Below are 26,268 nucleotides of genomic sequence, written 5' to 3' on the forward strand. Positions count from 1 at the left end.
AAAAATGGCCATGACACTGTGCACGCACTTCAGCCATTCTTACAAAGCCAAGCACACCCAACGGCCTACCCCAACATAGTCTGATATGCGATGTTTCCACCCGTTGGAATTCCAGCCTCCATATGTTAGACCGCTTGTATGAACAGAGAAAAGCCATTAATGATTTTTTGATGATGCAAGAGGACCGGAGTACTCCCCTGTGTAACTTTGATGTCAGCCACTGGCAGCTGATGCGTGACACCTGCTGTTTGCTCAGGCCCTTTGAAGAGGCCATGTTATTTGTCAGTCGCCAGGACTGCGGGAGGAATAACATCATTCCACTGCTTCATGTCCTGGAACTCATGCTGCAACATCTGTCTGGTCAGGGCACTTTGTGGAATTTGTGGTTTTTCTACTTAGGTGACAGGAGAAGAGGAGCAGGAGCATCCGGAGGAGGTAGAAGACGAGGCAGATGACCTAGAATCACTGTGGCAGTATACTGTGGATATGGAGGCCGGGAGTCCCTCAAAGTCACTTGCGCAGATGGCCTGCAGCATGATGCTTTGCCTAACCAGTGACTGCCGAATAGTCAACATCCACCATAGGGATGACTTTTGCTCTCCACCCTCTTGGACCCCTGCTACCGGTCAAAAATGGGTGATTTTATTTCCAGCTGCTGAGTGGGAGGAACAACTAGAATTTTATAGAGAAATACTGTGCACACAGTCGGCCGCTGCATATGTGTGCCATTGTCTATCCTGTCAGGTGTGACCGGGGGATTCCTGGCAGTAATCGCTCACATACAACTGCCACGGCTGCTGTGGGGAGATGGGGGGTAGGAGCAGTAGCAGTTCCATCAGCAGCAGCTTAAGTCTGAATTTCTTAATGAGCAATTTCCTTCACCCGCCTATTAAGGAGGGTAGCCGCCACCAGCAGCAGCAGCAGAACATGGAGCAGACCCTGCACCAGCAGGTGGTGGCCTACTTGGACAGCACTTTACCACCTCAGGCAGAGGATCCCATGGACTACTGGGAAGGCCAAACTTGCAGAGTTTGCAGTAGAGAAGGTGTCCTGCCCGGCCAGTATTGTGACATCAGAGCGGGTGTTCAGTGCAGCGAGGGACATCGTTACCCCAAGGAGAACCCCCTTGTCCACGTAATGTGGAGAGACTGACCTTTGTCAAGATTGATCAGGCTTGGATCGGCAAGGATTTCAACTCACCAATGCCTAATGCATCAGATTAGATCAGCCATGACGCCTCCTCCAAAATGTTGAGCAATGAGTTGGGGTTCTAACTATCTGTCTCAGCTACTGTTCTAATGCTGCCACCCGCCTGATGCCACACATCTGCTGCCAGTTGCTCCATCTGCCTCCTACCATCTTTACATGAGACTGGGCTCCTGCTGCTGCTGACGCTACCTCCACACTATATTGTTGTGCCACTCTGCGGGCTCCTGCTTCTGATGCCACCTCCACACTATATCATTGTGCCACTCTGCGGGCTCCTGCTGCTGCTGACGCCACCTCCACACTATATCATTATGCAACTCTGTGGGCTCCTGCTGCTGCTGATAACAACTTCACACTATATCATTGTGCCACTCTGCGGCTCCTGCTGCTGCTGACGCCACCTCCACACTATATCATTACCACCTCAGGTAGAAGATCCCATGGACTACTGGGCAGCCAAACTTGATGCTTAGCCATAACTTGCAGAGTTTGCAGTAGAGAAGGTGTCCTTCCCGGCCAGTAGTGTGGCATCAGAGCGGGTGTTCAGTGCGGCGGGGGACATCGTTACCCCAAGGAGAACCCGCTTGTCCACGTAATGTGGAGAGACTGACCTTTGTCAAGATTGATCAGGCTTGGATCGGCAAGGATTTCGACTCACCAATGCCTCATGCATCAGATTAGATCAGTCATGACGCCTCCTCCAAAACATTGAGCAATGAGTTGGGGTTCTAACTACCTGCCTCAGCCACTGTTCTGATGCTGCCACCCGCCTGATGCAACACATCTGCTGCCAGTTGCTCCATCTGCCCCCTACAATCTTTACATGAGACTGGGCTCCTGCTTCTGACACCACCTCCACAATATATCATTATGCCACTCTGTGGGCTCCTGCTGCTGACGCCACCTCCACACTATATCATTGTGCCCCTCTGCGAGTTCCTGCTGCTTCTGATGCCACCTTCACACTATATCATTGTGCCATTCCTCGGGCTCCTGCTGCTGCCACCTCCACACTATATCATTATGCCACTCTGTGGGTTCCTGCTGCTGCTGATGCCACCTCCACACTATATCATTGTGCCACTCTGTGGGCTCCTGCTGCTGCTGACGCCACCACCACACTATATCATTGTGCCACTCTGTGGGCTTCTGCTGCTGCTGACGTGACATCTACACTATATCATTGTGCCACTCTGTGGGCTCCTGCTGCTGCTGCCACCTTCACACTATATCATTGTGCCACTCTGTGAGCTCCTGCTGCTGCTGCCACCTTCACACTATATCATTGTGCCACTCTGTGGGCTCCTGCTGCTGCTGCTGACACCACCTCCACTCTACATCATTATGCAACTCTGAGGGCTTCTCCTGCTACTGATGCCACCTCCACACTATATCACTTTGCCACTCTGTGGGCTCCTGCTGCTGCTGATAACAACTTCAAACTATATCATTGTGCCACTCTGTGGCTTTCCCTGTTGCTACCACTATTTTGCTGCCACCTGTGGGCTCCTTCAGTTGCTGCTGCTGACGCCACCTTTGAACTATATCATTGTGCCACTCTGCGGGTTCCTGCTGCTGCTGACACCACCTCCACACTATATCATGTGCCACTCTGTGGATTTCCATGTTGCTGCCACTTTTTTGCTGCCACCTGTGGGCTCCTGCTGCTGCTGACGCCACCTTCGAACTATATAATTGTGCCATTCTGCGGGTTCCTGCTGCTGATGCCACCTTCATACTATATAATTGTGCCACTCTGCGGGCTCCTGCTGCTCCTGCAGACACCACCACCACACTCTATCATTGTGCCACTCTGTGGGCTCCTGATGCTGCCGACGCTACCTCCATACTATATCATTGTGCCACGCTGTGGGCTGCTGCTGCTGACACCACCTCCACACTATATCATTGTCCCACTCTGCAGGCTCCTGCTGCTGCTGATGCCACCTCCACACTATATCATTGTGCCACTCTGTGGGCTCCTGCTGCTGCTGATGATGATGCCACCTCCACACATTATCATTGTGCCACTCAGTGGGCTCCTGCTGCTGCAGACGCCACCTCCACACTATATCACTGTGCCACTTTGTGGCCTCCTGTTGCTGCTGCTGATGCTGCTGCCGCCACCTACACACTCTGTCATTGGATCTCTCTGTGGCTTTCCATGTTGCTGCCACCTGTGGCTCCTGCTGCTGCTTCTGCTGCCGCCACAAGAACGGCGCTTTGTACACACTATAAATACAATGCAGTGTCAGTCAGGGGCTGTACCAATCACCTAGTTCAATCAATATTAAATCGCAAGGTGAATAATATTAAAACTTAACATTTATTTCATCAGTGAAATATATCAATCTATAAAAGATAACTATTGCCACAAATACTGCACCAAAACCAACACCTTTTTGCCTCTATAGAGTATTGGCATATATACAAATTATATACAAGGCACACATATAGGTGCCATCGCAACCAACGATAATAAGGGGGGTCCCAGACAATTCATGCCTATGGGAAAAAGTCACTGGTATTCACAATACAAACAGATGATGCACCAATAGAAAGACAGCCAAACAATGAACGTCAAGTACCATTAGATCCAAATCATATTAGCTTCCTGGTCTGAATACAGGCCCGGTACATAAGAGTAGTAATGCTGAAACAATTATCACAGTATGCAGGAAAAAAATGGAAAATTCTTAGCAATCCTGGGTGCAGAATGTAGACCATCAGATTCATGCAGATGATGATGAAACAATGGGGGTCATTTACTAAGGACCCGATTCTCGTTTTCCGGACATGTTACCCGAATATTTCCGATTTGCGCTGATTTTCCCTGTATTGCCCCGGGATTTTGGCGCACGCGATCGGATTTTGGCGCATTGGCGCCGCCATGAACTCGACGGAAATCGGGGGCGTGGCCGAACGAAAACCTGACGGATTCGGAAAAACCGCCGCATTTAAAAAACAAAAAGTGTCGCGGAGCTTGGACTTACCTTCACTAGGAATAGGCTGGTGAACTTGAGTGCATTTCAGCGGACTTCAGCGCAGCAGCGCCACCTGGTGGACGTCAGAGGAACTACCTTAGTGAATCCTGGCCGGACCCGAATCCACCACAGAGAATGCGCCGCTGGATCGCAAATGGACCGGGTAAGTAAATCTGCCCCATTATGTCCCTTACACACTAATACATCACCTATTGTCGTCCATAAACTCCCGTCCTGACAAGGAAGGTCCACAGCTGTCCCTATCGTGCAGCTCGCCCTCAATGTTTCACCCCCACATCATCAGATGATCCCGTAACAGGAAACTGTCGCAACGTGTTTCTTTTGCTATCACGCGTCTTCATCAGGGGATAAGAGTGTCACAGATGTAGATGGCTGGTCAAGCGTGTTATTTATTAGTGGTGGAGAATAAGCAGTGGCTCCATTCCTCTATAGAGTGCCGGCTTAGTGAAGCCCAGACATGTGACTGGCGTGTGCAGCATTGTACTGCGCATGCCTGGCTGTATTTAAACCAGCCGGCCGATTCACGCCATCCCGCCGCGCCATTCCAGCTGGTGCCGGTCACGTGATGTCAGTCACATGACACCAGGGAGGTGGCGCGATGAGCCATAGCATCTGAGGGGAAGAAAAGACACGCCCATCAGCATGATACGCTGTTCCACAGCATGATTCCGGCTCAATGTAACACTGTGTCACTTAATGTTAATTGCTCAAAAGCAGAGCATGCAGTGGATGGATCCACATTGTTCATAGGTATTTAGTGGCTCAGTCTCTGCAGGTAAGTTTAGAGACAGTGTACATTACATATGGTACTTTCCCATGATACTTCAGGCAGTATCATAAATAGTTTATTCTTATTAAAATATACTTAAAATGAACATATCTAGAATCTTGAGAGAAGGCAGAGGTCTAATCAACGCGGAGTAAGATGAAGGTCCATCTCAGCATCCCTAAGTCTCGATAAAGGACGCAAAAATTAGGGTTTCATTCAGCCCCTTTGGGGTAACGGTATCCAATCTAAAGATCCACCGGGTCTCGATTTGTAATATTTTTTGGTTCCAGTCCCCCCTCTAGCGTTTCGTGGTATCTGAATAATACCATGAAAGCGCAATGCATCAGCACAGCCATCATGGCATTCAAGGACGTGTTTTGCTACAGGGGTGTCTCTCGAGTGTCTGATATTCGCAAGGTGTTCGCCAACTCGTCTGCAGAATTCCCTAAAAGTCTTTCCAATGTATTCAATTCCACAGATACAGACTACCCTAGAGATCACCCCCTTGGTTTTACAGTTGATGAAATAATTGATTTTGATTTCTTCACCGGTCATATTCGCCATAAACTTCTTTATTACCATAATGTAGGGACATGCTATGCACCCATTACATGTATAGGAGCCCTTAGGTCTCCCTCCTTCCAGCCATGTGTTTTTGGGGCTAGTGGAAAAGTGGCTATGTACTAGGCGATCCCTAAGAGACCTACCCTTCCGGTACGTGATGGACGGTGATGGAGTCAAGACATCCGCGATGTCAGTATCCATTCGCAGAGCCGACCAATGTCTGGAGATAATTTCCCTGATGGTGTCAGAGCCATTATTAAATGTGGTAATGAATCTCACTAAATTATCCGGGCCAGCCCTGGCCCTTGGGACCAATAGGTTTCTTCTATCATTTTTTAAAGCATTTTGAAAGGCACTCCTTAATATTTTCTCAGGGTAGCTAAGATCATCAGCCTGCTTCAAAATAGAATGAATATCGGAGCAGTTCCTGCGTAATCGTAGATATTGACCCCGGGGAATTCCTCTCTTTAGTGGGCCCGGATGGCTGCTCTCCCACCAGAGTTATTTGCGGTAGCCTTCCTAAACACGTCGGCGTGTATTGTACCCCCTGTTCCCTTCGTGAGGAGTACGTCCAGGAAAGCTAGTTTCTCGCTACTAATCTCATTGCTGAACTTAAGGCCAATATCGTTACAATTCAGACTCTAAACAAAATTGATGAAAGCTGATTTGGACCAACTCCAAATGATCAAGATATCATCGATAAAGCGTAGCCATACCTCTATATATTCCTGATAGAGGTCAGCTTCTTGTGAAAAAACCTTGGTGTCCTCCCACCAGCCCAGCAGCAAATTGGCATAGGTTGGCACGCATGGCAAACCCATCGCCGTGCCCCTGAGCTGGTGGTGGTAGCACTTTCTGTTGAAGAGAAAGTAGTTCCGTGTAAGACAAAATTGGAGAGATTTAAGTACAAAGTTGTCATGTTGCCGAAGTTGAACTAAGTTGAGATTGATATATTTCACTGATGAAAAGTTTTAATATTATTCACCTTGCGATTTAATACTGATTGAACTAGGTGATTGGTACAGCCCCTGACTGACACTGCATTGTATTTATAGTGTGTACAAAGGGCTATGCTCGTAGCTTTCTTAGTATTTGTGATATGGCAGGTTTCCTAACTACAGGACTAAACACCCAAACTTGGCTTGAGAAGGCAAAAGAGGTCTTCACAGACAGAGAGTTTACTCAACAAAGATTTACCCCGACCTTTAATGCTGCTTTTAAAGAGTTGACAAAAGTGTGTAAAGACAAAATTACATCTTGGTGGGAATTTTCATCTTTGGAGAACTATATTAAAAACTCCATCGTCCCCAGGGGTCTAAGAATTCCTATAGTGCCGGCAGGGAGATGTAGAACCCCCACTCTGATGAAGAGATGGGAGAAAGAGGCAACCAATAGTTCCCTCAGACTAATGCAGATCTTATTGGATGAGGAGAAAGTTATCCTGCAAAATTTAGAAAGTAAACTGACTGAACAGATTAGGATTACTAAAAAATCTGAACCTGACTTCAAGGTTAAGGAGAATCAATTACAACTGACCATTGAGAAATATCAATACCACCTGAAGGAAAGGAAACTCAGTTCCTTCAAGGCATATTCCTTGGTATACAATAAGCGGTATACAGAAACAGAAGCCTCTTCATCCAAAACAGATAATTTGGATGCGGATTCATCCAACAAATATTCAAAGTCTAGAAGGGGGAGAGGAAGAGGCAGAGGGAATCAAAGAGGGAAGGGAGCTAAGACAGATATTTTAGACCAGCCATATCAAACAAGAGCAAGGAGCAGGCCTCTCCCAACTCAAACAACGGCTCCCAAGTAATCAACCTCTCCAATAGAGCCTTGTCCACTACAGAAATACAGATCTTATCTAAGGGGCTTAATTTCCTTCCAACAAATAAACCGGATACCTTTGAAATCATTAAGGATCTACATTTATTTGTTAGGAAGCTGAAATTGAGGAAGCATTTTATTAAGAACGATAAGAAAATGTGTAGAGATTTAGGCATCCCAAATGACCTCTTACAAGATGTCAGATTGCTGTACGGTCTTGAAAACCCTAGCCCCTTAGCTGAAGGGAAAGACCCTTTTACAGATTTGCGATTAAACAGCACTAGGTCTCCCCCTGTCTCTGATGCCTCCCCAATTGATGTGTTTCTAAGGGATGTTAGCAATGAGATCAAAACGATGCAAGTTGATTTTGTGCCTTTCAACTCCTCACGGTCTGAAATTGAGGCTTTGTGACAGTTGGAGAAGGACACGAGTCTAATCATCAAGCCCTCAGATAAGGGGGGAATGTGGTGGTTATGGACTCTGAAAAATATGAGAAAATGTGCTTGAATCTGTTGAGTGATAGGTAGAGATGAGCGAGCACTAAAATGCTCGAGTGCTCGTTATTCGAGTCAAACTTTTCCAAATGCTCGAGTGGTCGTCTCGAATAACGAGCCCCATTGAAGTCAATGGGAGACTCGAGCATTTTTCAAGGGGACCAAGGCTCTGCACAGGGAAGCTTGGCCAAACACCTGGGAACCTCAGAAAAGGATGGAAACACCACGGAAATGGACAGGAAACAGCAGGGGCAGCATGCATGGATGCCTCTGAGGCTGCTTAATAGCACCATTATGCCAAAATTATGGGCAACAGCATGGCCATGACAGAGTGACAGAATGAAGCTAGATAGCATCTAAAACATCCAATAATTGACCCTGACACTATAGGGGACGGCATGCAGAGGCAGCGGCAGCAGCGGCAGGCTAGAGAGTGTCATGGCGACATACCCTAAATGGACTCAGGCTTCAAACCAATTTAAAAAAATTCCTTTTGGCGAGGATAACGTGTACCACTGTATGTATCAGTATTTAGCCTGGTTATGGCTGCAGAGAGGAACCAAAGGAGGTGAGCAAGAAGCGCTGAAATGATTTCCTATGTGAACAAAAGGTTGACGGTATATTTAGTCGATAACACAGCATGGTGGCGACATAGTGACCAAGTTCCATAACATATCTGGTGAAACACCTGAAAAATGAGCCTGACGCAGCTCGTTTGCTAAGGGGAAGACATGTGGAGGCAGCTATGGAGACGACATGTGGAGGCTGCTATGGAGACAACGTGTGGTGACAGCTATGGAGACAACGTGTGGTGACAGCTATGGAGACAACGTGTGGTGACAGCTATGGAGACAACGTGTGGTGACAGCTATGGAGACAACGTGTGGTGGCAGCTATGGAGACAACGTGTGGTGGCAGCTATGGAGACAACGTGTGGTGACAGCTATGGAGACAACGTGTGGTGACAGCTATGGAGACAACGTGTGGTGACAGCTATGGAGACAACGTGTGGTGGCAGCTATGGAGACAACGTGTGGTGGCAGCTATGGAGGCAATGTGTGGAGGCAGCTATGGCGACGGCGTCTGGAGGCTGCTATGGCGACGGCGTCTGGAGGCTGTTATGGAGACGACGTGTGGAGGCTGCTATGGAGACGACGTGTGGAGGCATGTGGGGGGGGGGACGCGCACTCAGTCATACAGCTTTGCATCCATTGTCAAAATGAGTGACCCATATAAAACACCAGAAAATCACAGCCGGTACAACACCCGAAAATGTAGCCTGACACAGCTCGTTGCTAAGGGGACGACGTGTGGAGGCAGCTATGGAGACGACATGTGGAGACAGCAATGGAGACAATGTGCGGAGACAGCAGTGGAGACAACGTGTGGAGGCAGCTATAAAGTCGACATGTGGAGGCTGCTATAAAGACGATGTGTGGAGGCTGCTATGGAGACAATTAAATATGGATAGTGCCTGTATGTGGCAGTTCAAAAAAGTTTTCAAAACAGAGGACCGGGTAAGTGGCCCTCCAGAAAAATTAAATAGATAGAGTACCTGTATGTGGCACTCCCAAAACATTTGCAATACTGAGGACCACCAATGTGGCCCTCCAGAAAAATGTAATACATACGGTAGCTTGAGCCAGTTGGCCCTGGCAAAAAATGGCCAGTTGCCTCTGCTTTAGTGTACAAAGAGGAGGAGAAGGAGGACAATGAGGAGGAGGAGTGCATACATGAGAATTATTCAGGTTGAGCTGTTTTCACCTGTGGGAGAATGGAAATCACGAGAATTCCATGCTTGATTCATCTTGATAAGCGTCAGCCTGTCAGCGCTGTCAGTCGACTGGCGTGTACGCTAATCGGTGATGATGCCACCAGCTGCACTGAAAACCCGCTCTGACAACACGCTAGCGGCAGTGCAGGCAAGAACCTCCAAGGCGTACAGCGCCAGTTGTGGCCACATGTCCAGCTTTGAAACCCAATAGTTGTAGGGAGCTGTGTGATCATTTAGTACGATGGTATGGTCAGCTATGTACTCCCTCACCATCTTTCTGTAAAGATCAGCCCTACTCTGCCGAGACTGGGGACAGGTGACAGTGTCTTGCTGGGGTGACATAAAACTGGCAAAGGCCTTGTAAAGCGTACCCCTGCCAGTGCTGGACAAGCTGCCTGCTCGCCTACTCTCCCTCGCTACTTGTCCCGCAGAAGTACGCCCTCTGCCGCTAGCGCTGTCAGAAGGGAAATACTGTTTCAGCTTGTGCACCAGGGCCTGCTGGTATTCATGCATTCTCACACTCCTTTCCTCTCCAGGGATGAGAGTGGAAAGATTTTGCTTGTACCGTGGGTCCAGGAGAGTAAATGCCCAGTAATCGGTGCTGGAAAAATTCTTCGAACGCGAGGGTCACGGGATCGGCAGCCTAGCATGAAATCTGCCATAAGCGCCAGAGTCCCAACGCTCAAGAATTCACTCCCCTCACTGGCCTGACTGCCCATTTCCTCCTCCTCCCCCAACTCCTCTTCTTCTGCCCATACACGCTGAACAGTTAATAAGGACTGAGCAATGGTCCCCTCTTCTATCTCACCAACATTCTCCTTCTCTTCCTCCTCATCCTCCTCCACCTCCTCCGATACGTGCTGAGAAACAAACCGGAGGGTGCTCTGGCTATCAACAAGGGAATCTTCTTCCCCCGTCTCTTGTGATGAGCGCAAAGCTTCTGACTTCATGCTGACCAGAGAGTTTCTCAACAGGCCAAGCAGCGGGTTGGTGAAGCTGATGATGCCGGCATCGGGTGGTGTGCCTTTTATCCCCTAGGCTCAGCAGTTTGAGCACCGCCTGCTGTCACTTTGCAACGGCACTGCTGCTGCGCCTAGAGCTACCGACTAATGGCGCCATGCCCACGGATGGTAATTCAAAGGAGGAAGTGGAGGAGGGGTGGGAGGAGGAGGAGGCATAGTAGGCCTGAGAGACCGTGACCGAGGTAGGCCTCGCAATCCTCGGCGCTGTAAGTGGCGCCAGGGTCACACTCGGTCCCAGCCTCCACCAAGTTAACCCAATGTGCCGTCAACGATATAAGGTGGCCCTGCCCGGCAGCACTCGTCCACATGTCCATAGTTAGGTGGACCTTGTCAGAAACGGCGTTGGTCAGGGCACAGATGATGTTGTCTGACACGTGCTGGTGCAGGGCTGAGACCAAGGGGCAGTAGCAAGTGGCGGCCGCCGCCATGAGGTTGCGAAAGGCCTCGGTCTCTAACAGCCTATAGGGCAGCATCTCCAGGCTCAGCAATTTGGAGATGTGGACATTGAGGGCTTGGGCGTGTGGGAGGAACTGTATTTCCTCTTGCGCTCCAGCGTCTGGGGTATAGATAGCTGAACGCTGCGCATGAAGACATTGGTGGACACTGTGGAGGATCGTAGAGGCGAAGGTGTGGTTATCAAGCGGGAGGTGTTTGTGCCGGGGTCCTGGCCAGGGGGCTGACTAGCAGAAGCAGCAAATGACACAGGGGAAGGAGCAGTGGTGGGCCCGGCCAGAGGTGAACGGCCTTGGTTCCATTGAGTGTTTAGCACTCGTATGCCTGTGCATACTGGTGGTGGTTAAACTAGTAGTGGTGGAACCCCTGCTGATCCTGGTGTGGCACAGGTTGCACACCACAGTCCGTTCTTTAAAGAACCTTCAGACTTGAGAACATCTTGCCCTTGCCACGGGAGCTTCACTACGTGAAACATTTGGCGCTGATGCACCAGCTCTGGTTCTGCCTCTCCACTGCCTCTTCCAACCTGTTCTCGTCGAGGACTCGTCTCCGTCTCAGAAGCACTGTCTTCACCCGGCCTATCAACCCAGCTTGGGTCTGTCACCTCATCATCCTCCGATCCCTCAGTCTGCTCCCCCCTCGGACTTCTTGCCCTGACAACAACTTCACCACTGTCTGACAACCGTATCTCCTCATCGTCCGACACCTCTTTACACACTTCTTCCTCTATGTCAACAATGTCATCATCACCCACAGACTGCGACTGTTGGAAAACCTGGGCATCGGGAAAGAGCTCAGCAGCAGCCTGAGAAGTGGTTTGTGATTCTGGGAAGGATCCAGAAAACAGTTCCTCAGAGTATGCCGGCTCAAATGCCAAATTGTCCTGGGAGGGGGCAGACTGGGGGGAAGGAGGTTGAGGTGGAGGAACTGGAGGAGTGCTCACTTGGGTAACATGGTTGGACTTCGTGGAAGACTGACTGGTGGACAAATGACTTGAAGCATTGTCTGCAATCCACAACATCACCTGTTCGCACTGTTGTGGCCTCAACCACGAGTCCCAGTTAGTTGAGACATGAACCTAGGGAGTGTAGCTCTGCGGCGTTCCCCTGCTCCCTCATCAGCAGGTAGTGTCTCACCCGTCCCAGGACCACGGCCTCTGACCCCTGCAGTATTTGGATGCCCATGCCCTTGTCCTCTACCCTTAGCCCTCGGGTTCAACATTTTCCAAATAAAAGTCTATTTTATAGACAAAGAGAAATATAAACTTTAATTTTTTTTTTTTTTTTTTTTTTTTGATTTATAGAGGAACAAAACGTGCAGAATAAATCAGACAGCAGCCTCAGAAGATGATCGCTATGGCTAGTTTCTAATCAACACAGACAATTTTTTTTAAATGTCACGGTATTGATGTGAACAAAAGACCATATTTGATTACGCCACACGTGACGTACAGTATGCTTCACCGGCAGAGAGAATGTGGATTGGGATTTCTGGAGACTAGCTTCAGCTAGATGAAATTGCATTTGCACCACTGACAGCACACAAAAGGATTTTGTGCTGTGACTTTCACTTTTGGAAAAAAAATAAAAAAATCGGCAGACTGTGCCTAATTCAATTGCTGGAATGACGCGGCGGGATGGCGTGAATCGGCCGGCTGGTTTGAATACAGCCAGGCATGCACAGTAAAATGCTGCACACGCCAGTCACATGTCTGGGCTTCACTAAGCCGGCACTCTATAGAGGAATGGAGCCACTGCTTATTCTCCACCACTAAAGAATAACACGTTTGACCAGCCATCTACATCTGTGACACTCTTATCCCCTGATGAAGGCGCGTGATAGCAAAAGAAACACGTTGCGACAGTTTCCTGTTACGGGATCATCTGATGATGTGGGGGTGAAACATTGAGGGCGAGCTGCACGATAGGGACAGCTGTGGACCTTCCTTGTCAGGACGGGAGTTTATGGACGACAATAGGTGCTGTATTAGTGTGTAAGGGACATAATGGGGCAGATTTACTTACCCGGTCCATTTGCGATCCAGCGGTGCGTTCTCTGCGGTGGATTCGGGTCTTCTGGCGACTCACTAAGGCAGTTCCTCTGACATCCACCAGGTGTCACTGCTGTGCTGAAGAGCATCAGAACGCACTGGAGTTCACGATCCTATTCCGGGTGAAGGTAAGCGCTTGTCCCGCGACACTTTTTTTTTTTAAATGCGGCGGTTTCTCCGAATCCGTTCTGTCACGCCCCCCGATTTCCGTCGCGTGCATGCCGGCGCCGATGCGCTACAATCCGATCGTGTGCGCCAAAAACCCGGGGCAATACAGGGAAAATCGGTGCAAATCGTAAATATTCGGGTAACACGTCGGGAAAATGCGAATCGGGCCCTTAGTAAATGACCCCCATTGTTTCATCATCATCTGCCTGAATCTGATGGTCTACATTTTGCACCCAGGATTGGTAAGAATTTTCCATTTTTTTCCCGCATACTGTGATAATTGTTTCAGCATTACTACTCTTAGGTACCGGGCCTGTATTCAGACCAGAAAGCTAATATGATTTGGATCTAATGGTACTTGACTTTTTGGAACTATTGCGTTCATTGTTTGGCTGTCTTTCTATTGGTGCATCATCTGTTTGTATGTATTGTGCATCGTCTGTATGTATTGTTAATACCAGTGACTTTCTGCTGCTGCATCCTCCACACTCTTATCATTGTGCCACTTTGTGGCCTACCATGAATCCACCACCTCAATAATTTGTAATTGTGCCACTTTGTGGCCTACCATGAATCCACCACCTCAATAATTTGTCATTGTGCCACTCTGCAGCCTACTTATGCTGCTGCCAACTGACCACTGTCTCCTTGGAACACCCTGTGATTTCCATAATGCTGTTTTCACCCTCCATCGCTCTATGACGTTGCCACTATGTTTGGTTTTCCCCTTCCTTTCATCTGTCAGAAGGAATGAAAAGCCTCAGGATTGATATCCAAAAGCAGGAGTGGATACAGAACACAGAGGACATGCAAGTATCACATTTACTGCTCATCTCTGTTCTGGATCCACTCCTGTTTGATTTTGGCTTTAGCAATACTGATGATGGATTATTGACTGATTGAAAGAGGACACTGACGCGTGAAAAGAAGGGCAAAATGCTCTCCACTCTTTTGGGGGGTTTCTACATGTATCTGCGTTTAACAGAACAGCTTCTATCATAATCTTTAGTATTATCTGATGTCAATGTAAAAAGAGTGCACTCTGTGATGTTATAGTGGGATCTTGGCCCTCAGCTCAGTCCTTCTGAGCTGGCACAGATGTTACCTTGTCAGGCTGTGTTCCCGCTTCACTTATTTGGTGAAGTTGGCCTATGTAAGTGCACATGTGTCAGGGGTGGTCCCGCGACACAAATCGCCAGCGCGCCGCAAGCGCGACTTACGGGTCCCGGCTCCTGCCCTGGCTTCTTCGGTTCTGGCCGCTGCTGCTCCACCATCTTCGGCTGTGTGTGCGTCCCTGTCTCCTAGGGCGCGCACGCACCGGCACGCACTGACTTCTGCAGATTTAAAAGGCCAGCGCTCCACTAATTGGCGCTGGCCATTTCAGGTAAATCTATTTAATCCTGCCTCTTCTTGTGATCCCTGCCGGATCTTTGTGCCTAGAGGCTTAGAGAAAACTTTGTTTGTGCCGTTTGCTGTTTCTGAGTATTCCCGTACTGACCCTGGTTCTTCGCTCCTTTCCTGCCTGCCTTGACCTATTGCTACATCTCTGACTCCGTTCCTGTGCTGCCCTTCCTGACCTCCTGCCTGTCCCCGACTATGAGATTGCCTGCCGTTTCTGTACCTCAACCTTGGCTGCCACTGCGGACAAGTCACCCCTGTGGAACGACCTGCTGGTACCACGCTGCAGCAAGACCATCCTGCTTTGCGGCGGGCTCTGGTGAAATCCGGGTACCACTTGGACTCCGGCCCCAGGTTGTGGCTTGTGTCATCGTCTGCAGTGATCCAGAGGATCCACAAACTCGAATCCTGACAACATGGAATTGAAGAGTGAAGCGATTCTATGTCATGTGCATGTCATACTAAAACACGACATTGTTTGAAGAGCAAACCACGTTCCCTTGCATATTTAAGCATGGCACAACGTTCTACAACACCCTACAGGATCTCTGCAGCCAGGAAATACCTGTTTTTTTTCCAAAAATACGGTGAATCGGGACGAACCGAATTTTAACAAATTCGCCCATCTCTAATCACGAGTACTGACATTGCCTTCATGGATGTGGCTGAGATTATACGCCCCACATAGGTCTAATTTGGTGAAGAACTTGGCTCCACGTAGGCGGTTGAAGACTTCTGTGATCAGAGACAGTGGGTAGCGGTTCTTCAACGTAAACTTGTTAAGGCCGTGAGTCAATACATGGATGGAGTGAACCATCCTTATTGGCCATGAAGAAGAACCCAGCACTGGCAGGAGACTTTCATAAGAACCCCTTCTCCTTCACATAGGCTGAAATAGTCGCTGTTTCATGCACTGAAAGTTGTAACACCTGACCTCGTGGAGGAGAGTTGCCCGGCAATAGCTCTACAGGGCATTCGTAGGGACCGTGCGGTGGCAGATTATCCACTTGCTTCTCCGAGAAGATGTCAGCAAAGTCCATATAAGAAGCCAGAAGACTCACCAGAGGCCTGGAGAACACTGGAGAATTCCTGGTGGATACGGGATGAGGTACAACCAAACAGTGTGTTTTGCATTTTGGTCCCCAGTCTGCCAGTTGATTACAGGAGCATGATGTTGCAACCAGATCTAGCAGGACCGATGTAGAACGGAGTATCACATAGAACCACAATCTGTCCTTCTGTAATGCCCCACTTTGCAGACATAGGGCTTGGTACGGTACAGGACCCGGTCTTAGAGAATCTGCCCACTGATGGACCAGATGACCAGCATCTACTCAAGATGGACCACAGGAAGATAATGCTGGGAGACCAAGGCAGCACCCACGAAGTTTCCTGCAGGAATCCTAGAAGGCAGAAGCATAAAACAAAAGGACTGGAATATTTAGGCGTGCAGAAGCTTTATTCACTCCTAGGGGCGCGTGTTTCCCGGATGCTGTGGACGGAGTGGGCAAGTCCTGAGAAAGTGCTCTGGGCTGGCACAATAGAGACACAATTCTCCTCTCGTCGTCTTGAGCATTCTTGGGAAGACAGAAAAGCTTTATTCACCTGCATGTCCTCCTCTGGAGCAGACAAAAAAGGGCGGCTGTGGTGGTCTTTGGGAGCCTGGTGCCAAGCAGGGCAGTCAATGGATCATGATGTGTGCTTGTTCAAGACGCTACTCGTCCAGACACTCTGAGAACCGGATGTCAATCCGAGTGGCCAAGGAGATGAGGTGAATGAGATGAGAGAAGACGGCAGGTCTCTTGCAGACAGGGCATCTTTGATTTGACTAGCCAGTCCTTTTTTAAAAGTGGTGACTAAGGCTGCTTCATTCCAAGAAAGCTCAGAAGCTAGGGGGCGGTTTCAGCAGATGACACCTGAGCTGGTTAGCTGTGAGTGGGTTATTCCTTTCCCAGAGGGCGTGGTCAATGCCAGGGATTTCCCAGAGAGAAGACTGATCATGAAAGCCACCTTAGACCGTTCTGTGGCAAACCGTGAAGTCATCAAATTCATGTGCAAGGAGCACTGGGTGATGAAGCCACTGCATAACTTTGCATCTCTGTCATATTTGGAGGGCATGGAAAGTCACAATCTGTGTTCTCCAGAAGACAGCATAGCCACAGTAACGGCAGGTGCCACAGGAACTGGATGCTGCTGCTTGGTAGCCAACAGTTGCTGGCCCTGCACAGCAATCTGCTGGTACTACTGGGCCACGATGGTGGTGAGATCAGCCAATTCAGGTTACGGAACCTTGGCGGGATCCATAGCCGAATCTTACTGTCAGGGTCAAAGGTAGTGGACACACCACTGAACCACCGCCAAAACCTGGGAGTGAAGTGGCACCCGGTATTTAGCAGAGCCCCCGCAAAGCGGCTTGGACTTGCTGCGGCGGGATAGCAACGGATCTCTCCACAGGAGGGACTTTCCTCATGGTGGTGGGCCTTTAAATTTTACAGAGCCACCACGTGTATGCCCTAGGAGGCAGGGATGCGCTCTAGAGCACAGGGACCGTCACTGGAGTGAGAGAAAATGAATGAGCCTGCGGCTGGGCTCCTGAGGCACACGGGTGCACCTGCGACCCCAGACAAGGGTTGCAGGAGGACCCTTGAGAACCCTAGAGGGCAATTTGAATACCAGGTGATAACATGTGGGCTATGTAATGTACCTGCAGTCTTTCAGCAATTTGTGAATGACATATTTATTTATCTCCTGTGTCAGTGGTTTATTTGGATGATATTGCAACACCCCTGCAGATCTCTGGCTGTTGACCAAACCTTGTGGAGAAGAAGAAGCAGGGGTGAGTGTAGGCATGGGAATGTAAGCTCTTTCCTCTACCAGGCACCTTTTGACATCCATCCCCCATCCTTCAATCCTGTCTCGCCACACCCAGGTCTACGCTCACCCCTGCTTCTTCTTCTGCTCCACAAGGTTTTGTCGATGGCCAGAGATCGCTCTCTGCCATTCCTCCTGCAGGACCCTTACCATCTTCTTCCTTCAGGTACATCAATATATCATACCTACACCAGTACACATAATTTTTCATTTTTATCATTTGCTATTTAAATCATTTATCCATTCAATCAATTATTTTAACAACTATTGAAATGATGATTAGTGGTCTATCCACCCAATTAATCTATTACCCTTACCCATACCCAGCGGGGGGGTAGAAGGGAAGGAGGACACATGTGGATGTTACTTGTATGGACACAGCAGGGGGTAGAAGGGAAGGAGGACACATGTGGATGTTACTTGTTGTATGGACACAGCGGGGGTAGAAGGGAAGGAGGACACATGTGGATGTTACTTGTATGGACACAGCGGGGGGTAGAAGGGAAGGAGGACACATGTGGATGTTACTTGTATGGACACAGCGGGGGGTAGAAGGGAAGGAGGACACATGTGGATGTTACTTGTTGTATGGACACAGCGGGGGTTAGAAGGGAAGGAGGACACATGTGGATGTTACTTGTATGGATACAGCGGGGGGTAGAAGGGAAGGAGGACACATGTGGATGTTACTTGTATGGATACAGCGGGGGGTAGAAGGGAAGGAGGACACATGTGGATGTTACTTGTATGGACACAGCGGGGGTAGAAGGGAAGGAGGACACATGTGGATGTTACTTGTATGGATACAGCGGGGGGTAGAAGGGAAGGAGGACACATGTGGATGTTACTTGTATGGACACAGCGGGGGGTAGAAGGGAAGGAGGACACATGTGGATGTTACTTGTATGGACACAGCGGGGGTAGAAGGGAAGGAGGACACATGTGGATGTTACTTGTATGGACACAGCGGGGGTAGAAGGGAAGGAGGACACATGTGGATGTTACTTGTATGGACACAGCGGGGGGTAGAAGGGAAGGAGGACACATGTGGATGTTACTTGTATGGACACAGCGGGGGTAGAAGGGAAGGAGGACACATGTGGATGTTACTTGTATGGACACAGCGGGGGTAGAAGGGAAGGAGGACACATGTGGATGTTACTTGTTGTATGGACACAGTGGGGGTAGAAGGGAAGGAGGACACATGTGGATGTTACTTGTATGGACACAGTGGGGGTTAGAAGGGAAGGAGGACACATGTGGATGTTACTTGTTGTATGGACACAGCGGGGGGTAGAAGGGAAGGACGACACATGTGGATGTTACTTGTTGTATGGACACAGCGGGGGTAGAAGGGAAGGAGGACACATGTGGATGTTACTTGTATGGACACAGCGGGGATAGAAGGGAAGGAGGACACATGTGGATGTTACTTGTTGTATGGATACAGCGGGGGGTAGAAGGGAAGGAGGACACATGTGGATGTTACTTGTTGTATGGACACAGCGGGGGTAGAAGGGAAGGAGGACACATGTGGATGTTACTTGTATGGACACAGCGGGGATAGAAGGGAAGGAGGACACATGTGGATGTTACTTGTATGGACACAGCGGGGGTAGAAGGGAAGGAGGACACATGTGGATGTTACTTGTATGGACACAGCGGGGGTAGAAGGGAAGGAGGACACATGTGGATGTTACTTGTATGGACACAGCGGGGGTAGAAGGGAAGGAGGACACATGTGGATGTTACTTGTATGGACACAGCGGGGGTAGAAGGGAAGGAGGACACATGTGGATGTTACTTGTATGGACACAGCAGGGGGTAGAAGGGAAGGAGGACACATGTGGATGTTACTTGTATGGACACAGCGGGGGGTAGAAGGGAAGGAGGACACATGTGGATGTTACTTGTATGGACACAGCGGGGGGTAGAAGGGAAGGAGGACACATGTGGATGTTACTTGTTGTATGGACACAGCGGGGGTAGAAGGGAAGGAGGACACATGTGGATGTTACTTGTATGGACACAGCGGGGGTAGAAGGGAAGGAGGACACATGTGGATGTTACTTGTATGGATACAGCGGGGGTAGAAGGGAAGGAGGACACATGTGGATGTTACTTGTTGTATGGACACAGCGGGGGTAGAAGGGAAGGAGGACACATGTGGATGTTACTTGTATGGACACAGCAGGGGGTAGAAGGGAAGGAGGACACATGTGGATGGTACTTGTTGTATGGACACAGCAGGGGTAGAAGGGAAGGAGGACACATGTGGATGTTACTTGTATGGACACAGCGGGGGGTAGAAGGGAAGGAGGACACATGTGGATGTTACTTGTTGTATGGACACAGCGGGGGGTAGAAGGGAAGGAGGACACATGTGGATGTTACTTGTATGGACACAGCAGGGGGTAGAAGGGAAGGAGGACACATGTGGATGTTACTTGTATGGACACAGCGGGGGGTAGAAGGGAAGGAGGACACATGTGGATGTTACTTGTTGTATGGACACAGCGGGGGGTAGAAGGGAAGGAGGACACATGTGGATGTTACTTGTATGGACACAGCGGGGGATAGAAGGGAAGGAGGACACATGTGGATGTTACTTGTATGGACACAGCGGGGGGTAGAAGGGAAGGAGGACACATGTGGATGTTACTTGTATGGACACAGCGGGGGGTAGAAGGGAAGGAGGACACATGTGGATGTTACTTGTATGGACACAGCGGGGGGTAGAAGGGAAGGAGGACACATGTGGATGTTACTTGTATGGACACAGCGGGGGTAGAAGGGAAGGAGGACACATGTAGATGTTACTTGTTGTATGGACACAGCGGGGGTAGAAGGGAAGGAGGACACATGTGGATGTTACTTGTATGGACACAGCGGGGGTTAGAAGGGAAGGAGGACACATGTGGATGTTACTTGTTGTATGGACACAGCGGGGGGTAGAAGGGAAGGAGGACACATGTGTATGTTACTTGTATGGACACAGCGGGGGTTAGAAGGGAAGGAGGACACATGTGGATGTTACTTGTTGTATGGACACAGCGGGGGGGTAGAAGGGAAGGAGGACACATGTGGATGTTACTTGTATGGACACAGCTGGGGGGGTAGAAGGGAAGGCGGACACATGTGGATGTTACTTGTATGGACACAGCGGGGGTAGAAGGGAAGGAGGACACATGTGGATGTTACTTGTTGTATGGACACAGCGGGGGTAGAAGGGAGGGAGGACACATGTGGATGTTACTTGTATGGACACAGCAGGGGGTAGAAGGGAAGGAGGACACATGTGGATGTTACTTGTATGGACACAGCTGGGGGGGTAGAAGGGAAGGCGGACACATGTGGATGTTACTTGTATGGACACAGCGGGGGTAGAAGGGAAGGAGGACACATGTGGATGTTACTTGTATGGACACAGCGGGGGTAGAAGGGAAGGAGGACACATGTGGATGTTACTTGTTGTATGGACACAGCGGGGGGTAGAAGGGAAGGAGGACACATGTGGATGTTACTTGTATGGACACAGCGGGGGGTAGAAGGGAAGGAGGACACATGTGGATGTTACTTGTTGTATGGACACAGCGGGGGTAGAAGGGAAGGAGGACACATGTGGATGTTACTTGTATGGACACAGCGGGGGTAGAAGGGAAGGAGGACACATGTGGATGTTACTTGTATGGATACAGCGGGGGTAGAAGGGAAGGAGGACACATGTGGATGTTACTTGTATGGACACAGCGGGGGGTAGAAGGGAAGGAGGACACATGTGGATGTTACTTGTATGGACACAGCGGGGGTAGAAGGGAAGGAGGACACATGTGGATGTTACTTGTATGGACACAGCGGGGGGTAGAAGGGAAGGAGGACACATGTGGATGTTACTTGTATGTACACAGCGGGGGGTAGAAGGGAAGGAGGACACATGAGGATGTTACTTGTTGTATGGACACAGCGGGGGGTAGAAGGGAAGGAGGACACATGAGGATGTTACTTGTTGTATGGACACAGCGGGGGTAGAAGGGAAGGAGGACACATGTGGATGTTACTTGTATGGACACAGCGGGGGGTAGAAGGGAAGGAGGACACATGTGGATGTTACTTGTATGGACACAGCGGGGGTAGAAGGGAAGGAGGACACATGTGGATGTTACTTGTATGGACACAGCGGGGGTAGAAGGGAAGGAGGACACATGTGGATGTTACTTGTATGGACACAGCGGGGGTAGAAGGGAAGGAGGACACATGTGGATGTTACTTGTATGGACACAGCGGGGGTAGAAGGGAAGGAGGACACATGTGGATGTTACTTGTATGGACACAGCGGGGGTAGAAGGGAAGGAGGACACATGTGGATGTTACTTGTATGGACACAGCGGGGGGTAGAAGGGAAGGAGGACACATGTGGATGTTACTTGTATGGACACAGCGGGGGGTAGAAGGGAAGGAGGACACATGTGGATGTTACTTGTATGGACACAGCGGGGGGTAGAAGGGAAGGAGGACACATGTGGATGTTACTTGTATGGACACAGCGGGGGGTAGAAGGGAAGGAGGACACATGTGGATGTTACTTGTATGGACACAGCTGGGGGGGTAGAAGGGAAGGCGGACACATGTGGATGTTACTTGTATGGACACAGCGGGGGTAGAAGGGTAGGAGGACACATGTGGATGTTACTTGTATGGACACAGCGGGGGGTAGAAGGGAAGGCGGACACATGTGAATGTTACTTGTATGGACACAGCGGGGGGTAGAAGGGAAGGAGGACACATGTGGATGTTACTTGTATGGACACAGCGGGGGGTAGAAGGGAAGGAGGACACATGTGGATGTTACTTGTATGGACACAGCTGGGGGGGTAGAAGGGAAGGAGGACACATGTGGATGTTACTTGTATGGACACAGCGGGGGTAGAAGGGAAGGAGGACACATGTGGATGTTACTTGTATGGACACAGCGGGGATAGAAGGGAAGGAGGACACATGTGGATGTTACTTGTATGGACACAGCGGGGGGTAGAAGGGAAGGCGGACACATGTGGATGTTACTTGTATGGACACAGCGGGGGGTAGAAGGGAAGGAGGACACATGTGGATGTTACTTGTATGGACACAGCAGGGGGTAGAAGGGAAGGAGGACACATGTGGATGTTACTTGTATGGACACAGCGGGGGGTAGAAGGGAAGGAGGACACATGTGGATGTTACTTGTATGGACACAGCTGGGGGGGTAGAAGGGAAGGAGGACACATGTGGATGTTACTTGTATGGACACAGCGGGGGGTAGAAGGGAAGGAGGACACATGTGGATGTTACTTGTATGGACACAGTGGGGGTAGAAGGGAAGGCGGACACATGTGGATGTTACTTGTATGGACACAGCGGGGGTAGAAGGGAAGGAGGACACATGTGGATGTTACTTGTATGGACACAGCGGGGGTAGAAGGGAAGGAGGACACATGTGGATGTTACTTGTAACATGCAGGCATAGCATACCTACACCAGTACACTTAATTTTTCATTTTTATCATTTGCTATTTAAATCATTTATCCATTCAATCAATTATTTTAACAACTATTGAAATGATGATTAGTGGTCTATCCACCCAATTAATCTATTACCCTTACCGATACCCAGCGTGGGTTTATTCATTTTATCTTATCCACTTACGTGCTATTTAATTTATTTTAATTCATTTCAGATTATATTATTTATATTATATTTATCTATTTATGCATATATCTATCATTGTATCCATTACTGTATCTATTATTGTTTCTAGTTGGACATGTTTTTATGTTTATTTTATATGTGTACAAATATTTATAATTATATTCATATTTTTACTTATTTTACTAGTAGTATTTACTACTAAATTACTAATTAATGCCCTATATGTGTCTTTGTCTGTTTGTTTTATTTAATTTTATCATAATTACAGTCTCTGACCTGATGAAGACGCCAATATGGTGTTGAAACGCATTGTCAAACAATAATAAAACTTTCAATACCTTATTCTGGATGTAGCACTCCAATCAATTCTACCCCATAACCTTTTTTCTTCCTTGCTTAAATACTCCAGTGAGCTGGAGAGAGAACAGCACATGTATTTACTGCACCAGCCCATGTCCAGATACCAGGAACCACAGGTGCCTCAGACCATCGATTAGCACCCAGGGCAAGTCCGGAGACTTAAGCCCCAGAGCAGAGGTCCCCCATCTGGACTCAGCTCCATCTTTACCAGTCCAGCCTGAACCTGCTACCAAGCTGCATGTAACCTTCCTGTGGATCAGCTCTCCACGGCTCTTCCAGCTTGTGAATCTGCTGTTATCATTTGGCCGTTGCCGTTAACAGTAAGTTAATTTGCACAACGTTGCCTCCTCCTGATCCCTGGATAATACTGTTACCACCACGGGCTCCCCATCCATCACCCAGGGATTAATCCTACAGACACTCAGGGGTTGCCCCAGGGAGAACCAGTACCACAGCCTCTCCCTCCATATTTCTTGCACACACCACCTGCTGGAGACCTGCCAGGCTGTAGGACAGCCCTCCGGTCCCCATACCAAGCACCGTGACATCAGAGTGCTGTAGGCCGCAACCGCCAGCCACTCCGGTATTCTGGGCCCCGGCTACCTCCAGGCCCCAAGAAAAGACTAGATGGGGGATGTTGCAATATAGAACATGTGAGGAATGTAGTTTTATGATTACATCAAAATGTATTGTTTGCTACATTGTTCAAGTGTTAAGAGTTTAAAGAATAAAAAAACACTTTTGTGGGTTACCTCATCATCTCTGAAATGCTTTGTAAATGTTCCAGTCCTGAATACACCTGATTTGAGGATGTCCGTTTGTAGTGGATGTTGATGCTTGTGAGGTAGGTCCGGCTCCAGAGTCTCTTACTCATCTACAGTCTGTGGACTTCTTCTCAAGTAAGTTTTTCTCCTCTGAACAACAGGAATGGAGACACTTCTTTGAGGAGGTAAAACAAGGGGTCACTGTGATGCCTGATCATAAGGAGCTCAGTGGCCATTGTTCTTTACTTCCATTGTTACTTACTGTCCTGCTAATAAGAATATAAAAGCAGATGCCGACTCTCGTAGTTTTTGTATCAGCAATTACCCAGAGGTGGAAAAATGTTTACACGCTCCTATCTCAGCTTCCAAGGGAAAGAAGAGATTGGTTCTGTTTTGGAGGACACCTTGGTATTGCTGAAAATAAAAATCTGTTGGTCATCACTAAAAAATGGCCAAACCAATGACACATCAAAGACTGTGCACAGTCCGGGGCCAGGCACCTTCTAAGCCATCAAATCCACGAGGGGGTAGAAGGGAAGGAGGACACATGTGGATGTTACTTGTATGGACACAGCGGGGGGTAGAAGGGAAGGAGGACACATGTGGATGTTACTTGTTGTATGGATACAGTGGGGGGGTAGAAGGGAAGGAGGACACATGTGGATGTTACTTGTTGTATGGACACAGTGGGGGGTAGAAGGGAAGGAGGACACATGTGGATGTTACTTGTATGGACACAGCGGGGGGTAGAAGGGAAGGAGGACACATGTGGATGTTACTTGTATGGACACAGCGGGGGTAGAAGGGAAGGAGGACACATGTGGATGTTACTTGTATGGACACAGCGGGGGGTAGAAGGGAAGGAGGACACATGTGGATGTTACTTGTATGGACACAGTGGGGGGTAGAAGGGAAGGAGGACACATGTGGATGTTACTTGTATGGACACAGTGGGGGGTAGAAGGAAAGGAGGACACATGTGGATGTTACTTGTATGGACACAGCGGGGGTAGAAGGGAAGGAGGACACATGTGGATGTTACTTGTTGTATGGACACAGCGGGGGGTAGAAGGGAAGGAGGACACATGTGGATGTTACTTGTTGTATGGACACAGCGGGGGTAGAAGGGAAGGAGGACACATGTGGATGTTACTTGTATGGACACAGCGGGGGGTAGAAGGGAAGGAGGACACATGTGGATGTTACTTGTATGGACACAGCGGGGGGTAGAAGGGAAGGAGGACACATGTGGATGTTACTTGTATGGACAAAGCGGGGGTAGAAGGGAAGGAGGACACATGTGGATGTTACTTGTATGGACACAGCGGGGGGTAGAAGGGAAGGAGGACACATTTGGATGTTACTTGTATGGACACAGCGGGGGTAGAAGGGAAGGAGGACACATGTGGATGTTACTTGTATGGACACAGCGGGGGTAGAAGGGAAGGAGGACACATGTGGATGTTACTTGTATGGACACAGCGGGGGGTAGAAGGGAAGGAGGACACATGTGGATGTTACTTGTATGGACACAGTGGGGGGTAGAAGGGAAGGAGGACACATGTGGATGTTACTTGTATGGACACAGTGGGGGGTAGAAGGAAAGGAGGACACATGTGGATGTTACTTGTATGGACACAGCGGGGGTAGAAGGGAAGGAGGACACATGTGGATGTTACTTGTTGTATGGACACAGCGGGGGGTAGAAGGGAAGGAGGACACATGTGGATGTTACTTGTTGTATGGACACAGCGGGGGTAGAAGGGAAGGAGGACACATGTGGATGTTACTTGTATGGACACAGCGGGGGTAGAAGGGAAGGAGGACACATGTGGATGTTACTTGTTGTAT

This window comes from Engystomops pustulosus, chromosome 3 (genome assembly GCF_040894005.1).
Source record: "Engystomops pustulosus chromosome 3, aEngPut4.maternal, whole genome shotgun sequence".
NCBI classification, from domain to species: domain Eukaryota; kingdom Metazoa; phylum Chordata; class Amphibia; order Anura; family Leptodactylidae; genus Engystomops; species Engystomops pustulosus.